The sequence below is a fragment of the Acinonyx jubatus genome, chromosome E4 (assembly GCF_027475565.1).
Source record: "Acinonyx jubatus isolate Ajub_Pintada_27869175 chromosome E4, VMU_Ajub_asm_v1.0, whole genome shotgun sequence".
In the NCBI taxonomy this organism is placed as follows: Eukaryota; Metazoa; Chordata; class Mammalia; order Carnivora; family Felidae; genus Acinonyx; species Acinonyx jubatus.
Window position 1 is genome coordinate 27,220,315 of NC_069395.1, and position 18,655 is coordinate 27,238,969.

Genomic DNA, 18,655 nt, shown 5'->3' on the forward strand with positions numbered 1-18,655 from the left:
GGTCACAGCTCCACCTTGCAATGCTGGGCGAACCCCAACCACTCACCACCCTCTCTGAGCCTCCGACCTTTTATCCGTAAAAGAGGAATCATTACATTACCCGTTCTATTTGTTTGGAAGTGCTTTTCAGGTGGTGAATCACTAGACATATATCATGGTCTACTCTTGGTGACGGGAGGCCTCTGAGCATTTTTGAGCAGGAGGCTGAAGGATCTGAACGATGCTTTGGAAAGACCATTCTGTGACCCTGTGCAGTGTGGATGGGAGGAAGGAGAGGTAAAACAGAAAGATCTGCCTCGGCCAAAGAAGATTAAAATCCAAACACAAGAGGAAGCAGTGGGGAACAGAGAAAATGGACAAGAGAGATGTCTCATGGGACTCCCAGGCTCCTTGGCCAGTCACGCGGAGCAGCCGGGGAGAATGGAGAGGAAACGACTCAGCTTTCCAGCCTGGGTTCCCGGGGAGTGTTGGCAGCTGTTGAGGTGGAACGTGAGGCAGGAGAGGCAGGTTTCGGGGACCAGGGGAAGGATGGCAGGCTGGGTGCGATGTACCTAAGGGGACACCCAGGAGCAAGGGCCAGCGGGCTTGCGGAAATGGCCAAGGGGGCCGTCAGAGCTCTAGCTGGGCCATCTCAATTGAGGTGGCGGCCAAAGCTCCCGGAGAGCTGAGATCACTCGGAGGGAGGATGCAGGAGAGGAGCTGGACAGAAGTAGGCTATGCCTACAGCACCAGGAGGGAGAACAGGCAGGGGAGGGAAAAAGCAGGTATTTCAGGAAGAAGGGAGCTGAGCGGCTCAGGGCTGGAGAGCAGTGGCGAAGGATCTGAGGGGGAAGTGGTAGGATTTGGTGACAAGAAGGGGGAGGAGTGGGGTTGGGAGCACCATCTCTGGGGTGAATGCTGGAGCAGGTAGGGAAAGCGGGGGGGGGGGGTGTGGATGCAGACAAGGCTTTGAAAGAACTTGGCAGAGAAGAGACGAAACGACGGACTGTTAGCTGCAGGAGAGTAGGGTCAAAAAGAGGTTGGTTTTAGGTGGGGAGATCTGAGCATGCTCACAGCCTGAGACAGCGAAGCAGGGGCAAGGAAAGATGAATCAGAGGGAAGAGAAGCTGAGAACAGACCCCACTTGTCAAGCATCCTAAGGGGTCGATGACAGCTGGCTGGGCACAGAGCTCTGGGTGCACACAGAGCTGGAAGTATGAGCTCTCCGCTGGCTCCAAGCCCCTCTCGCCCCACCCCCACTGAGTCTTGGGGGGAGACCCGCAGGCCTTCTGCCCCAGCCTGTCTCTCCTGCACTCCCCCTCCCGCCCCCACCAGACACATGGCCCGAGGTTTGCCCTGCCATGTAGCACACCAATTAAAGAATCAGCCTTCTCTAGGCACCAGCAGCTCCTCGTCTGGCAGCCCATGGCCCAGTTCCATCCCTGACCCCAGTCCACAGGGCGCCAGCTGTGGGTTTCTTGGCTTCTCTGGCCTTGACTGCAGCCAAAGAAGTATCTCTGGGCAACCTACCTGCCACCCCACCAGCGCTTAGAAGACCCCAAGTCGGCCCTGCCACATAACAGACTCATTGGAGCTCCCTGCACAGGCCACCCCATCCTGGCCAATGCATCCTCCCCAGTCCGGTCTTCCTGGACTCCCCAGACACCACCCCCAGGGATGCAGGGGCAGGGATCCCCTACTGTCCCTCCCCACAGCGGGCAGGAAGGGAAATCAAGGCAGGGGAGTTCATGTGGCTGCTGTGAGAGGTTGGGCCGGATGGCATCTGGCCTCCCTAATGCTTCCCTATTCCTTCCCACGCGTCAAACAGTGCCCTTGCCCCCCAGGAAAGCAAAATATGCCCACTACCTTCTGTATGTTCTGAGAGGGACAACAAGGCCATAAAGATTGGGGGAAAGAGGCAAGAAAGGGCCGAATGAGAGTTTCTAAATTAAATTCAGGACACCCAGTTAAAATTTCTTAACAGCTCTGTTGATATGTAATTTACATACCATAAAGTTCACCCGTTTGAAGTGTACAACTCAGTGATTTTTTTTTCAGTATAATTACGGAATTGTGCAACCGTCACCATAATTTAATCTTAGAACATTCTCATCGCCCTCCAAAAAAACCTTGCACCCATTAGCAGTCACTTCCCTACCCCTACCCACTCCTACACAGACCCAGGCAGTTACTAATATACTTGCTGTGTCTGTGGATCTTGCTGTTCTGGCCCCCTCGTGTAAGTGAAACCGGATCCTACGTGGTCCTTTGTGACTGGCTTCTTTCCCTTAGCATAATGTTGTCAAAGTCCATCTATACTGTGCAGGTGCCAGCGCTTCGTTCCTTTTGAGGACCGAATAATATTCCATCACGTGTCTACACCACATTTTGTTTATCCATTCATCAGTTGATGGACATAGGGGTCGTTTCTACTTTGAGACTATGGTAAATAATCCCGCTGTGAAATTCGTGTACGAGTTTTTGCGTGAACATACGTTTTCACTTGTTTCAGGTAGACGCAGACAGAAGAAGGGGTAGAACCACGTGTCTGGGCCTTCGTCACGTCTACCCCAGGTGTTGGCAGCCTGCCCAGTGCAGAAGCTATTATGACCCCCTTTAACGGGTCAAAACGCAGAGGCTCAGAGGGAGGCCTGGGGCCACCAAAGCCTAGAACTGAAACATGAGCTCAGGCCTCCGATTCCCAGTCCAGGGTTCTTTGGAACACGTCACAATGAGCCCCCCTCAGAGAGTCGGCCGTCCACCCGAGGGAACGAAACATCTGGAATTTGAAAAGCAACATAGTCAATGTGAATAGTCACCTCGTCACACTGAACTCCTCATTAGGTGCTCTGGGGACCCTGTCCAGGGGTGAGGGCTTAAACGGAAGCCAAGGCTTCTGGGAAAGAAGGAGCTGGGCGAAAATCTCACAGGTGGGAAGGCCCCTCTCCTCCGCTGGGACCCCTGGGAGTCTGTCGCAGACCCCACCACACACAGGCTTCCACAGCGATTGTCTGACGGACGCCCCACCCAGCAGGGACAGGAGCCAGGAGACTAGGCACTGACTCCATCGCACTGCGGAATCCAAACCGGTCCACATTCTTGGGAAAAGAACAGACAATCTCAGGCTTGGCCACGGATTCTGGCTTCAGCCCCTTCTCTCAGCTCCAGTCTTACGCTGATCTTAAGCAGAACTCTAAATGCCAATTGGGGATTATTCCATTCACATCCGCTTCACCCCTCTGCCCTGAACCCAAAGGCCCTGTCACCAGAGAGCCCTGGGCGTGAAAGGTCTTTGCACTAAGTGCATTTTCCTGAAGTCAGGGTGGCCAGGGGGCTGTGGCCTGGGCTCCCTGCCGCCTCTGCAGGCCCAGCCCAAAGGCCCAAGTTGCAGGCCAGAGGAACAAACAGGAGTTTGCTGAAGTGTTGACCTGTAGGGAAAGAGCCACCCACTCTATCTGGCTGGTCAGGTGCGTGGGAGGCACAGACGAACCATCCAGTTGCCAGGCTTTTCTATTTTAACCGCTTTCCGTGGCCCACAAGTTGGACAGGCTTCATCCAGGGCCGAAAATAGGGTTCTAGTGCTTAATAGAGCTCAGGAAGTATTTATTGAATACTGAATGTTCAGAATCACATCGTACAAGAGAACAACAAGAAAGAAGTCTAGCAACGCCTTATTGTTTAGAACGCATTTAACTCTCACAGCATTGCTGGGGAACTTAGTGTAATTATTTTCCCATTTCGCAGGCCAGGAAACTGAGGCGCAGGGAGGTGCGTGGGTGGGCGAAGCGGTAGCATCCAGAGCCAGTGGCAGCCTCCCCGCTCACGGCCGTTGCCTGGGCCTCGGGCTCCCCCTGCTGGCCGGACGGAAGTCTGGGCGTGGGGTGAATTGTTGGCTGGGGCCGGCCCCCCACTCCCCGGAGCTCCCTCTCCTTCCCCAGCCCACTCAGGGCTGGGTTCGTGAGGCTGGGAGGAGGAGCCATATCTGGGCTCAAGGAATGGGCGACTCGCAGGTGCACTGCGCCAAGTGTCAGGTTAGATGCTCCACCAACAGAGTGCACCAGACCAGTGGGAGACGGACAGCGCCCCCTGCCCCCCCCCCACCCCCCACCGTCCCCAGGCTTCGTCTTCTTCATCTGGAAAGCTGTAGCACTAAGAGGGCTGGGGGCCTAGGAATGTCAGCAAATCTGCCCACTCGGAGGGCACGCAGAGGCGCCTGTCTCCTGACGCCCAAACCAAAGTGCTTGGTTCCCTTTTTTTCCAGGCCAAGTCTCCTAAACCAGCCCAAAGCGATGGGATTGTTCCTATTTGGACAAATCTCCAGAGAAAAGGGTTTTCTAGCTTCCTTTACTTTCCACCCTAACCTCATCTAGCTGCTCTCAATTTTGACAATGAAAAAGGCTAATTTAGGCCCAGCCACCTCTTGCTCCTTTGGGAAATGGGGGACTGCTGGCTCTCAGCCCAGCGTTTTGTTAATTCCATCCACCTGGAAGGTTCCGGGTTTGGTCTGTGCAGTCAAACGATACTTAGTGTCGGGCTTTGAGTACATTACTTAACCAAGAAGACTCCGTTTTCTCACCTGTAAAATGGAAGCTATACTTTCAGGAAGGGCTGTTGGAAGAATTCAGCGATAAATTATAAAATCAGCGCTGTGTATATCATGAGGGTTCTGTAAGTGCTACTAATAATTAGCACTGTTTTCATAGTTCTTACTTACTCTTGCACTTAACTAAAGAGAAACGGGGTGAGGGGGTGCGGCACGCAGGTAGCTCTGGGCAAAAAGGCGCGGACTGTCCCGTCCTGTCACCTCCTTGTGCTCCTACCCTTATCTGCAAGGGGAGGGGCGGCAGCTGCTTCCCTCCCCTGCCCAGGCCCTGACCCAGCCAAGGGCCTGGCACAGCCACTGGAATTGGCCCAAATGCCTCGGGTTTAGGACTAGGTAGAGGACAGCTGGGGATGGGGGAGGAGGGTGAAGGGGCAGAAAAGGAACACTCTCCTCTCTATGTCCACTTACCCTGCTGCTTCCTAAGCCTTTCGGGTCAGCCTGGAACCTCTGACCTCCCTACTGCCTTAATCCTGGGGGTGGGCCGGGGGGTTGGGTGGGTGGGAGGCATTCTCCCTCTTTCCCTCCTTTATCCTCTGCCCTCTCATACCTCCTCTCTGTGGCTGAACCCACCCACTGCAGCCCACCCGCCCCATGCCCCGACTCCCTCTCCCACCCACGTGCTGCCCAGCTGTCACCGGCGCTGAGCTGGGCACTCCGCCTGCCTGCACCACTCATGAATCGCCAGCATTCACACTCTGGCCCCAGAGCCTCCACCTGTTCCCCTCGGTCTGAGCAGCAGGGCTGTGTGGCCCCATCTGTTGTCCTCCATCCAGGATTCAATGCAAGAGACTAAACTTCAAAACCCCCAGCTCCCACCTGCCAGGATGGGGGTGGGGAGGACTGGCTGAGAGGCAAGGGTCTAGATCAGGGGCATCCTTGTCTCCTAGAAGAGGAGGCCTTTTTTCCCCCCACCCCAGGCCCACCGGTACTGTCTGAAACAACCTACATACCCGTGGGGGGGGAGGGGGGGGTTGCAAAAAATCCACTCTTCCCAAAAGGACATTTGATATTTAGTAACATTCTCTTATTACGTTTTATTCCTTCATGGCCAGCGCCGGAATCTGGGCTGGTCAATGCACAACGTAAACAGAAAGACACAACAGTGGCAACATTCGTTTAATTAATTTTTTGTTATACAAGCAATATGTGAATACATTTTCCTTGATTAAAAACAAAAATGAAACCATTGCAGTTCAGGCTCAAATTCCCTTTGACCGGTCCCCCACATCCAGACCCCTTTTCCTGAACAAAGGGGGACCACTGTTATCAGCCTGGCCATATATTTACATAACATATCCTCAGAAAATCCAGCGTACTATCCTGTGGGTTTGGGTTTTGCTGTTAATTTTTACATAAATTATAACTACAAATATTCTGCAACTAAATTCACTTAAAAAAAAAGGTTTTATCTGTCTGAGTCGGTACATATAGATCCACAACAATCTCTTTAAATCCTACATAATATTCTGACTATGGACACATAATGGTATACTTAGCTATTTCCCTATTGATAGACATTCAGGTTGTCTCTCTTTTTCTTCCATGACAAACATTGTGTCCCTGTCATAGGCTTGAGCTTTCTGTCATAGTCCTGCCTGATCCTATGTTCCCACCCCTTGTGGGCAAGAGAGTTTATCATTTACACTGTTTTCAAGATACACAAATAGCAAAAGTGACCTTAAGAGCATTTTCCTACCAATTTGTTGTAATTCTTTTCAAAATCCTGGGTCCCACTAAGATGATTTCTTTCTTCTTTTTTTTTTTTAATATAACTTATTGTTGATTTAGCTGACATACAGTGTATATACAGTGTGCTCTTGGCTTTGGGAGTAGATTCCCATGATTCATCGCTTACAGACAACACCCAGTGTTCATCCAAACAGGCGCCCTCTTCGATGTCCATCATCCATTTTCCCCTCCCCCCGCCTCCGCCATCAACCCTCAGTTTGTTCTCTGTAATTAAGAGTCTTTTATGGTTTGCCTCCTTCTCTGTTTGACTGTTGTTTTCCCCTTCCCTTCCCCCATGGTCCTCCATTAAGTTTCTCAGATTCCACATATGAGTAAAAACATGTATCTGTCTTTCCCTGACTGACATATTTCACTTAGCATAATACCCCCCAGTTCCATCCACGTTGTTGCAAATGGCAAGATTTCATTCTTTCTCATTGCCAAGTGGTATTCCAATTGTATATATAAACCACACCACTAAGATGATTTCTATATCCACTTGGGGGCAAATTACTGTTCTGGGAAAGAGAGCTGTGGTCAAGGAGGCAGAAGGAGACACAAGAGAGAGCAAAGAGAGGAGCAAGTGAACAGGGAGGAACAAGAAAGAGAAGTAAAAGAACCTGCGTATTACAGCCCTCTCTGCAACAGGGAAAACCCGGAACTGTCTGGCAGAAAGGAAACAGTTAAGTGAAACTTGGCACATCTATTCTATGGAATATCATGCAGCCATTGAAATGATAATTACGAAGACCATGTAGGAGCACGGAAAATGCCTCTGATATGAAGTTAAAAAGTAGACTACAAAATTAAAACGGCCTCATGATTACAACCCTGCAACATGATGGGCGCATAGAAAGACAGAAAGGGAATCTAGACAAACGAACACAGCCAGCTTTGTTGTGGCAGCAGAATTGGGGGTGCACTATTGTGTCATCACTTACTTCCATTACCATTGCCATAATGTTGTTTTGGGTAATATATGACTGAGGCTACATAGCAATTGGAAGAAGGCAGAGAAGGAAAATGAGTAAAAGAAAAGAAGAAGAGAGGGAGGGAGGAGGTCATGGATGAAGAGCTGAGGAAGGGAGGTTGGAGTAAAAGCTTGTGTTCTGGGGGTTAGACCATCTTTAGCCGTCATGTTGGCCCCAGGGTTGACTCAGGCTGCTCCTCCAGGGTCTTCGGTCTGAAAACACTTTGCACCATACACAGAAGATGTACACCCCCGCTCCTGTTGCCCTCCAGAATTTTTTAAAGCCTACCAAGGAGTTAGGGATACCACGTTCAGGATTTTAAGGGACTCGGTCTAGCAGGTAGGGAGACATGAGGACATAGCTACGTAAGCAATGACAGATCATCAACCTCTCAACCAGAGGTCTCATCCTATGAAGCTGGAGGCTATAGGGTCCCAGAAGGCTTCACAAGCTGGGTCTCAAAGAGAGGCAGGAGATTGGCAGGTAGAGAAAAGGGGGTAGCATCTATCCTAGGTAGAAGGCACACGTGCAAAGGCACTGGGACCTAAACACATACACACAGCGCACATACACCACCATGTAGCATGGCTAAACAGAGGGCTCAGGAAGAACAGACGTGTGTGATGAGGTCTTGAATTTATCCGAGAGCAAAGAGAAGCACTGAGGCGTCTGATCAGAGCAGTACCGCACTCTAAGTTGTGCCTTAGAGAGATGACCCTTGAGACAATGAGGAGGGTGGGTGGGAGTAAGGCAAAGTGGAGAAAAGGAACATCATTTATGAGGCTATTTTAAGAGTTCTGGTGGGAAGGAACAGGACCCTAAACTGGGGCAGTTAATGGGATGGGGGCAGAGGGACTAACTCAAGAAATTCTTATGTAGAAATAGAACATTATTCTTTCATGCAGCGACCATCTTTGAGGGTCTGCTATGGCACTGAGCATTCAGAGACAGAAGACAGTCTCTGTCCTAAGAGTGGATGATGGACAGGGAGACAGATGGTTTGAGATAGCTGTGAAAAGTGCCACAGTAGGGATAAGCCGGTGAGGGGGGACCGGAGAGGGGGTCAGGGGCAGATGGGATGTGGGAAGGCAGGGAGGTGCTTCTAGGTCCCTGCCTCAGATGTTATATGGACAGTGGAGCCCATTGACTGGGTCAGGGAGTTCAGGACAAAGGCGTGTCTGTGGGCAGATGACGATCGTGACCTGGGCCTCTCACTCTCACTTTGCTCCTACCCCACTGAGAAGAGCCAAATGTGGCTTAGGCTGTCTGTTGCCATCCCAGTTGAATGAATCACATGGAAAGCACCTAGAATAGTTCCTGGCACAGAGTAAGTGCCCAACAAATGCAAACTTAAAGGAAACAGGTAAAACGTGCAGAAACTTAAAGCAAGATTCACACTTAACAGGCTGCCTCTCTCTCCATGAGACCAGGGGACAGACTCATAGCCCTGTGTCCCAGAAAGGCAGTCCACCAGAGACTTTTGGCCAAACCAGACCTCAACCTCCCAAAAAGAGGTTGTTAAAAAGAGAGTGTGGCTAGGGGCACCTGGGTGGCTCAGTCGGTTAAGCGTCCGACTCTTGATTCTGACTCAGGTCATGATCTCATGGTCATGATCTCATGGTTGTGAGATCGAGTTCCCCATGGGGCTCTGCACTGAGCACGGAGCCCACTTGGGATTCTCTCTCTCCTTATCTCTCTGCCCCTCCTCTCTCTCTCCCTCTCTCCCTCTCTCTCTCTCAAAATAAATAAACTTAAAAAGAGAGAGAGAGAGTGGCTAGAAACACGCAAAAACAGAGTTCACTGCTGGTCTGGCTCCTGCAAAGAAAAGCAAAGATGGGGGCAGAAGGGTCTCGGCAGTTTAGTCCCATTGAAAGGAGTTTGAACGGCATCCATCATTTTACGACTACGGACCACGCACTTTGCAAATCACATTCATTGCCTGATACCATGGAGTAAGTCACCAAAATTGTGAATTTTCTTTCTTCCTGGGCTTTCGTTCGAAGTTTGGAAGAAGATGAAGCAGGGTGTGGAGACACTGTTTATGTTGATGCTGTTGGGTGATGACATCATGGAAACGTGTCGGAAAGATTTACTGAACTGCTTTCCCACCACGTGGAATTAAGAGGCTTTGAAGGACCCAACTCATCAGACCTCAGGCGGCTCGCGTCTTACTGATGTGACAAGACTTGTAAACACTCTCGTCTTGAATGTAAAACACTGCTGATGCATTGGACGGAGGAAATGCTCATGTTGAACTTAAGCTGGGCCCATAGACACAGTGACTGACTACTGGAATCTGTTCTTGTTTCTTATTGCTTGACTACTCTGAGCACAATGAAGTCACTGGTGGTAAAGAAAGGCAGTGCTATCTCATGGGCATGAAATCACCTTTTAGGAGAAATTCTCAGGTTTTGACAAGTAGGAATTTCGCTTTAAGTTTCTGTATCTTTTACCTTGTTAAAGTGAACATCTGCTGAGTGTTTATACGTTCCAGGCACTATCCTTGGCCTCACAATAAATCTGTGGAGGAGTTTCTTCTCATTGCACAATAACAAAAAGGAGACACAGACAGGTTAAGAAGCAAACTTTTAAGTGGGAGACCTTGGACTCTGACCCCGGCAGTCTGATGTCAGTGCCCTTGACCGCTTTTTGTAAACTTGAGGATGGATGGATCCAACTCATGGAGCCTCAGCCCTGTCAACAGGGCTTCGTCTCCACGGAACTTTCATGATGAAAGTGAATTACACTCACCAAGTGGATTCACTTTTCCTAGAATTTCAGATCACACTGGATAACGCACCTGTTGTGTGGTCTCACTCGGGCAGTGTTTGGGTCCACTTCTTTCTTTTCATAAAACAACGGGGACAAACACTGAGAACTGTCACTGGTGATGTATATCTGGAGCCTGTGTCGACACGTGCCTGACCGAAGGACGCTCCACTGCTCCCTTTGTTAAACACCTGTCCTCTGGGACTTCACCGATATTCTCAAACCCACATCTAGCTCAGGCCCTTAGGAGTGTGTTTCTGTAGAAACTGTGTTAATTCGATTTGTACTGCGCTTGTGTTGCTGTTAAAGACCCGTGCATTTGATCGGCTAGCTTCACTATTATTAATTTTCAAAAGTGGTGGACTTCAGGTTCCAAAGTATACCAGAGGAATTTACCGACTGATCCTGTCACTAAAGACAACTAAAACTACTGGACAAAACAATTTTAAACACTTCTCTGTACGCTTTGGCTGCATCTACTGTGAGAATGAAGGCCATTCTCAGCAATCAGACTGTTGACGTTCCAGAAAACATCGACATCACTCTGAAGGGACGTGCCGTTACCGTGAGAGGCCCCAGAGGAACCCTGCAAAGGGGCTTCAATCACATCACTGCAAAACTCAGTCTCTTCGGAAGGAAAATGAAGAGGCTCCGAGCTGACAAATGGTGGGGAAATGGAAAAGAACCACTACCGTTCACAATATCTGTCGTCACGTACAGAGCATGATGAAGGGCATTACGCTGGGTTTCCGTTACAAAATGGGGTCTGGGAATGCTCACTTTCCCATCAACGTCATTGTTCAGGACAATGGTTCCCTTGTCGAAATTCGAAATTTTGTGGGTGAAAAATTTATCCGCAGGGTTCAGATGAGGCCAAGCGTCGCTTATTCGGTATCTCAACCCCAGGAGGATGAGTTAACTCTTGAAGGAAATGACATTGAACTTGTATCAAACTAGCTGCTTTGATTCGGCAAGCCACAACAGTTAAAAAACAAGGATATCAGAAAATTTGGGGAGGGTATCTACATTTCTGAAAAAGGAGCGGCTCAGCAGGCTGATGGATAAGATCTAAGTTGTCCAGCGACAGAAAGAGCAAGATGCCAAATGATTTTTCAGACTTATTTGTGAAATTTTAAAGATGGAATAAAAGCTGTATGGATTTGGGGATTTTCCTTAAGCCAAAACACACACACACACACACACACACACACACACACACACAAATACCTCTTAAAAAATTTTTTTTAATATTTACTCGTTTTGGAGAGAGAAAGAGCACACACACAAGGGGCAGATAGAGGGAGACAGAGGATCTGAAGCGGGCTCTGTGCTGACAGCAGAGAACCCCACACGGGGCTCAAACTCAAGAACCACAAGACCACAACTTGAGCTGAAGTCGGACGCTTAACCAACTGAGCCACCCAGGCACCCCAAAAACCCTCTTTTAAAATGCATCAGTCTGACTGGAGAAGAACGAAAGGTGAATTTGGAAGCCTAAAGTTGTGAAGGCAGGAGCCCAGAGAAAAGCCTCCCACTGACGTCAGCATTTACAAAAGCTTCCATTTTCACAAACCTCGCAAGGCATGGGAGGGCTGGTCAAAGGTGAGGAGTCCAACAGGAGCCTGCATCCCCAGCATAAACTTGTAAGCCTAGAGCCCGTAGTAAATGAAAAACAGTCCTGGAGAAAAACACCTTCGACCCCAGGCATCGGAGAATCTCCACAGGCATGGCTCTAAGAAAACATGAGCTTAGTAAAAACGAATCACAAAACACAAAGAGACGGGATACCATAAGTGAGGTCCCACAAGGAAAAAAAGAGAGAGAGCATAGTGGCTCACCGCCCAGAGCAATTTTGCCCTGCAGGCATAATGGTTGTCATACTTGGAAAGAGAAAAATGTGGGCTACTGGAATCTAGTGTGTAGAGACCAGGGAAGCTGTTGAACATCCTACAATGCACAGGACAGCTTCCCACAATATGGATTCGTGTCTCGCCCATAATGTCAACAGTGTCAAGGTCGAGAAGCCCTGAGATAGCAGAACCAAATCTGCAAAGCTTCTGCTGGGGAATTATCAGAAATAGTATAGGCGATAAGTAAAGGTGCAAACTTAAAGAAATATAAAAGAAGGAATTTGACATATGAGTAAAGAGCAAGGCAGTGTATTATCAAGCAGATGTGAAGAAGAACCAGAAAAAAATTCTAAAAATGAATTAAATAAGACAACTGGAATTAAAAATTAGTGGAGGAACGATTTTAGAAAACAGCTTTGAATTATCTAGCAAAATTGAAGGTATACATAGTCCGTGACCCAACAATTTCACTCCTAGTATATAACCTGGAGAAACTCACGCACATGTGCTCCAATATACATGTAAAATAATATATACATACACAAATGCATATACGATATTCAGACCAGCATTGTTGAAAGTAGTTAGTTCCTTCTCAAAAAGGGGGAAGAACTAACCCAACAAGATAGAATGAAATATCCAACAAAAAAGAATGAAAATGTATAATATACTCATACAACAGACTACCTCACAGCAGTGAAAGTAAGTGAACCACATGTACACTTACTGAACCACAGGTACAAACACGGATTAACTTCCGAACAGCATGTTGAATGAAAGAAGCCTCCAAATATGTACAGATTATTAAGTTAAAAGAAAACAGACAAACAAAAACGGACAGAGCGGATAAAACTATGAAGAGAAGCAGAGACTTTAATTACATTGAAGTCAGGGTGGTGGTTACCTCTGGTGGAAGAAGGGGTTAGAGAGCAAGAAAGGACACACAAGGGGCTTCTGGACTATTGACAATGTTCTATTTGTAGGGTGATTACTTGGAATTTGTTTTATAATTAATTGCTAAGATGTGCATTTATTTTTTTCACACTTTTCTGAACCATGTAGCCTTTTCCCAATTAAAAAAAATGTTTCTAGGGGCGCCTGGGTGGCTCAGTCGGTTGGGTGTCCGACTTCGGCTCAGGTCATGATCTCACGGTTTGTGAGTTTGAGCCCCGCGTCGGGCTCTGTGCTGACAGCTCAGAGCCTCGAGCCTGCTTTGGATTCTGTCTCCTTCTCTCTCTGCCCCTCCCCACTTGAGCTCTGTCTCTCTGTCTCTCAAAAATAAAATAAATGTAAAAAAAAGAAAAAGTTTCTAAAATGAAGTGGGTAGGTTTAACAGCAAATAGGACAAAGCTGAAGTGAGAATTATCGTACTGGAAGACAAATCTGAAAAAATTATTCGGAACAGTTAATATAACAGTTAAAATAACACTTAAAATAACTGTTATTTTATAACAGTTAAAATAACTCGGAACAGCAGTTCAGAGACACAAAGAGATGAAAAGTATGACAGAAAAATTAAATTGGAATTCTGGAAGACATGAGAGAAAGAAGGTGCAGAGTAATATTTGAAGAGTTAGTGGCTGAAATTTTCTTGGAACCGAAGACTGAAAACTCTCCACTAACTGGGGAAGACCACCTAATCACAAACAGTATAAATAAAAAATAATCCACACCTACCTACACCACAGCACAGTGAAATTTTCAGAATGTCTTAATTTTTTTAATTCAAAAGAATGAAAATATATTAAAAGCAGTCAGAGAGAAAAGATATATAACCTTCAAGTAAAGGACAATTAGACTGCTTTTTTTCATCAATAGTGAAAGCCAGAGGACAGCAGACTTATATTTTTAATATACAAAAAAAAAAAAAACCCTGTCATCCTAGAATTACTATTCTTAGTGAAAATATCACCCATGAAAGAAAGACACATAAAAATATGTAATAATTAATGGATTAAAGAGTAAATTATAACGGAAATTAGAAATAGTTAGAAAAGCTTAAAAACAAAAGCACTACATGTCAAATTTGTTAAATATAACTAAAGTGGTACTTTAGAGGGAAATCATAATCTTAAATGTTTATGTCAGAAAATAAAAAGATTGCAAATTAATGTGTTAACCATTCAATTTCAGAAATTTAATAAAGAATAATAGATTAAGCTCAAAGAAAGAGGAAAAAAGAAAATAAAGATAAGAACCAGAATTAATAAAATAGAAAATAGAATCAGTAATGCCCAAAGTTAGGGTTTTTTTGAAAAGCCCAATAAAATTGATAAATTCTCTGCCAAGACTGATCATCCTATGGCAAGAATAATCAAGTAGGAAAGGGAAGATACAATATACAAAAAAAAATTAAGAAGGAAAAGGGGGACAAAATTTTGAAAAGATACAAGGATTTTGAAAAGATAGTAAGATGATATTAAGAAAAATTTTATGTGCAAAATTTTGGAACTTTAGATGACATGGAAAAATTCCTAGGAAAATATAATTTACCAAAACTAACTCAAGGAAAAACATCTGAATAGTCTTTTACCCAATAAGGAAATCGAGTCAGTAGTTCTACAAAAATTCAAGAAATAAATAATTCCAGTCTTACAAAAACTCTTCTAGAAGTATAAAAAGGAGAAAAATCCCCACCTCGTTTTACAAACGTAGCATGACTTTGATACCAAAACCAGATCAAAAAAAAAGGTACAAGAACATAATTTTATAGGCCATTTATTCCCATGAATATACATGCAAAATCTAAACCAAAATATTAGCAAACCACGTATAACAACATATGGAAATATACTACAACTTGACCAACGGTTTGTTCTAGGAATGAAAGCTGCTCTCTCATTTTTTTTAAGAAAATCAATTAATGTAATTCACCACATTAACAGATTAAAGGAGATAGATCATCTCCCTTGCTACAAAAAAAAAAGGAAAAAAAAGAAAAAAAACCCCAACCATTCGATTAAATATCTGTACCTGATAAAAAACTTTAGCAAACTAGAAGCAGAAGGAAATTGATAAAAGATAGCCTTTAAAAACTCACAGGAAACACTATACATAATGGTGAATCTTTGAAAGAGTCCCTACAAGTTCAGGAACAAGAAGAGAGTATACACTATCATTCCCATTGACCTGGAACTTCTAAGCAAGACACAGAAGGTGGGAAAGGAGAAAAGGAAGGCAGGAAAAAAGTTACAAGAATTGATAAGAGTCAAAATTGTTATTTTTCATAGATGATAAGATTATCTGTGTGACAAACCCTAAAGAATCCACAGATAATTAGAATAAATGGAAGCATTTTGCAAGGTTACTGGTCAAAAAAATCAATATACAGAAATCAATTTCACTTAATTTTATTTCCATGAACCAGCAAAAACAGAGAATATAACTTTTAAAACCACAGCCATACAAAATAAGATCAAAATATAAAGTAACTAGGAATATATCTAACAAAAGATTGCAAGATTTTTATGAAGAAATATTTAAAACTTTATTGAAAGACATTAAGGGGGAATTATTATTTCATGTAACAAACAGTTGTGCATAACCCATTACATGTCAAGTGGTTCTAATGCTTTATAATTATTAACCTACTAACTCCTATAATCAAATCAAAGAAAGACTTTATTATTATAATCATCCCATTTCTAGGCAAGGACACTAGAAACTATCACAGGGTCACAAATCTACTGATTTTCAATGCAGGAGGCAAATCACATCACTAATGTGACCCGGGTAGAAGCCAAGGCCTGGGCTGCCCCATTTATTAAGCACCTTCTATTATTCTGGTCATTGCTCTAGAAATTAAGATACAGTGAAAAACAAGATAGATGTGGTCCCCACTTTCATTGAGTTTTTAGTCTAGGGAGGATTTTTGCTTCTACCTATAAAAACGTAATTGGCATCAAATTATCCCGCACACTGAGAACTTTAAAAGCTAGATAAAAGTGTTTGAAGGCACAAAGCCATGGCAGCCAAGACTTGAAGGACCAAGATCCAAAGAAAAGGGAAATGTACTCAGCTAATCCCAACATTGTAAAGACAATTTTTCATCAAGTAATTTGCCTAAATTGTGCACATGTAAGGCAATGCTTCAAGAAACCAAGTAGAAATTCTGGCAATGCTATGGTTCAGGAAAGACAAATCAGAGTTCAGGCTTTCAATTTAGCCAGTGGAAGAACTATATCCTAGAAGTAAGGGTCACATGGAAACAGACAAGTCTCAATTGAATCAAGTTAATTTGATCATAATCTATCTGCCTGCCAGAAGAAAATTAAATCCTTATCTGGAGGAAGTTAACATAATCTAGAGCTTCTACAATTTATCAGAAACGATATCTAACAATCAATCAAAAATTGTCAACATAAAAGATTGAAAGCCAAGAGGAAAAAATGAAAAGACCCTTATCCCCAAGAAGAAGAAAATCCAGACCCATAGGTGATTCAGATGTTTTATTTACCAGACACAGACTTTAAAATAACTATGATAAACGTATTCAAGAAAATACATTAAAGGATGGTATATTTCAGCAGAGGGCTACAATCTCAAAATGGAGAGCCCAGGACTGAAAAATACAATAACATGATTAACAACAAATAATTCATTTGATGGGTCTAACAGCAGATTAGAGTATTGGTGAACTGGAAGATGAATCAATAGAAAAATTCAAATTAAAATTAAAATGACTCTCCCAAAAAGGTGGAAAATATGTTAGATACATAGCATACAGTTAAAATCCCAACATATGTGTAATTGGTGTGATGGGAGAAAAGAAAGATAAGACAGATGCAGTATTTGAAGAGATCCTTCAAATATAAGCATTCTAAATCCTATAATATCCCAAACTGATAGAGGAGGTGGGGAGGGGGGCGTTGAAATAGGTGAAGGGGATTAAGAATATACTTATCGTGATGAGCACTAATACACAGAATTGCTGAATCACTGTATTGTACACATAAAACCAATATAACACTATATGTTAATTATACTTGAATACACACACACACGCACACACACACACGCACACACATACACACACAGAGGGAAAAAAGAAATGAGGAAACACAACAAAAGGGCAAAAACAACAACAGAAATGAAGCCATAGATTCAAGAATGTCCATACTCTACCACAGAAAAAAAAAAACCCATAATTACATCGTAGTAAAACTGGAGAGAACAAAAACAAAGAGAAAATGTTAAAAGTAGATGCGCTAAAAAGATACAGTGTTGCAAAGGAACAGCTATAATACAATCAGCAAACTTTTCAACAGAAACAATGAAAGCCAGAAGACAATGGAATAACATCTTTACAGTGCTAAAAACACATAACTTCAGATTTAGAGTTTATAAACAGCAAAAATAACCTTGGAGTGACATCGGCAAGATGGCGGAGTAGGGAACAACAGGCTTTGTTCTCCCACAAAAAACAACAGACTTCTATCCACAAACAAAACTAGTCCTGGGAGGGCTCAGTCGTCCTATTAAGAATCTATAGCAATGCCACAGAGAAATCGAGAAAATCCACAAAGAAAGATTGCTAGGGATGTTGACTTAGCTGGGCTGTCTGGAGATGGCTAGGAATAAAGGGTGGGAGCTGTCAGTATCAGCCCCATGGCAGTGCCATCAGGGTCCTTGATGGCCTGCTCCATGGGGACACCAGCAGCTTTTGCCAGCAGGGTAACCAACAGCCTCACACCACATACAAAACTCAGTTCAGATACAGAGACCTAAATGTGAACGTTCAAACAAAACAATGTCTGGAAGAAAACAGAAAAAAAGTATCCTCATGACCTTGCAATAGGCAAAGATTTCCTAAACAGGAACAAAAATCCCTAACTCTAAAGGAAAGTAAGTGAAAAGACATCTTAAGAGAGTGAAAAGGAAACCAGAGAGGGAGAAGATATCTATAATACTTCTCTCTGACAAAGGACTGCTATCAAGAATATGAGGGGGGCACCTGGGTGGTTCAGTCAGTGAAGCCTCTGACTTTGGTTCAGGTCATGATCTTAATGGTTCGTGAGTTCAAGCCCCATGTCCAGCTCTGTGCTGACAGCACAGAGCCCGCTTGGGATTCTCTGTCTGCCCCTCCCCCTCAAAATAAATAAACTTTAAAAATATAAACATGAGGAAGTCCTACAATCAATAAGAAAATGATAAAGAATCTAATAGAAAAATGGGCAAAGTACTTGAACAGGAAATTCACAAATGAAGAAATATGAATGGCCAATAAATATATGAAAAAAAAATTCTCAACTTTATTAGTCATCAGGGATATGCAAATTTTAATCACAGGAGATGCCATTTTGTTCCCTCCAGATAAACAAAATTTTTAAGTTTGACAATATCACTATTAGTGGAAGTGTAAATTGATGTAGTCGCCTTGGAAAGCAGGATTTATGTTATCTAATGAAGATGTATATACTCTGTGAGGCAACAATTCCACTTCTGTGTATACACCCTAGGGCAAGTCTTCCCTGTAGAAGAAGAATATTCGTGGCAGCGTAGCATCCAGTACTCCCAAACTGGAATGACGGATACTTTTGATCAGCAATAGAATTGAGAAGCAATTCACACAATGAATTCTGAACTATAATTAAAAAACAATGAACGGCAACACGTGCAACACAGATGAAAGAAGCTAGTCACACAAGAAGATGTGTGTGTGCTTTGCTTCCACTGAGAAAATATTCAAAAATATATGAAATCAAACAGTATGTCATTTCGGAATAGAAATGTGATAAAACCGTAAAGAGAAGCAA

The 18,655-nt window shown here is 44.3% G+C and overlaps 1 long non-coding RNA gene and 1 pseudogene across 1 annotated transcript in view; one reads left to right on the top strand and one right to left on the bottom strand.

Annotated features, from left to right (window-relative positions):
- Positions 1 to 1,952: 1,952 nt before the first annotated feature.
- Positions 1,953 to 18,655, bottom strand: part of LOC128313076 (uncharacterized) — a 35,038-nt gene continuing 18,335 nt past the window's right edge. Inside the window, exon 2 of the long non-coding RNA XR_008293242.1 lies at positions 1,953 to 2,758. This is a non-coding gene — a long non-coding RNA (uncharacterized LOC128313076). The remainder of the gene's footprint in view (positions 2,759 to 18,655) is intronic.
- On the top strand, positions 5,979 to 12,615 carry LOC128313075 (60S ribosomal protein L9-like; annotated as a pseudogene).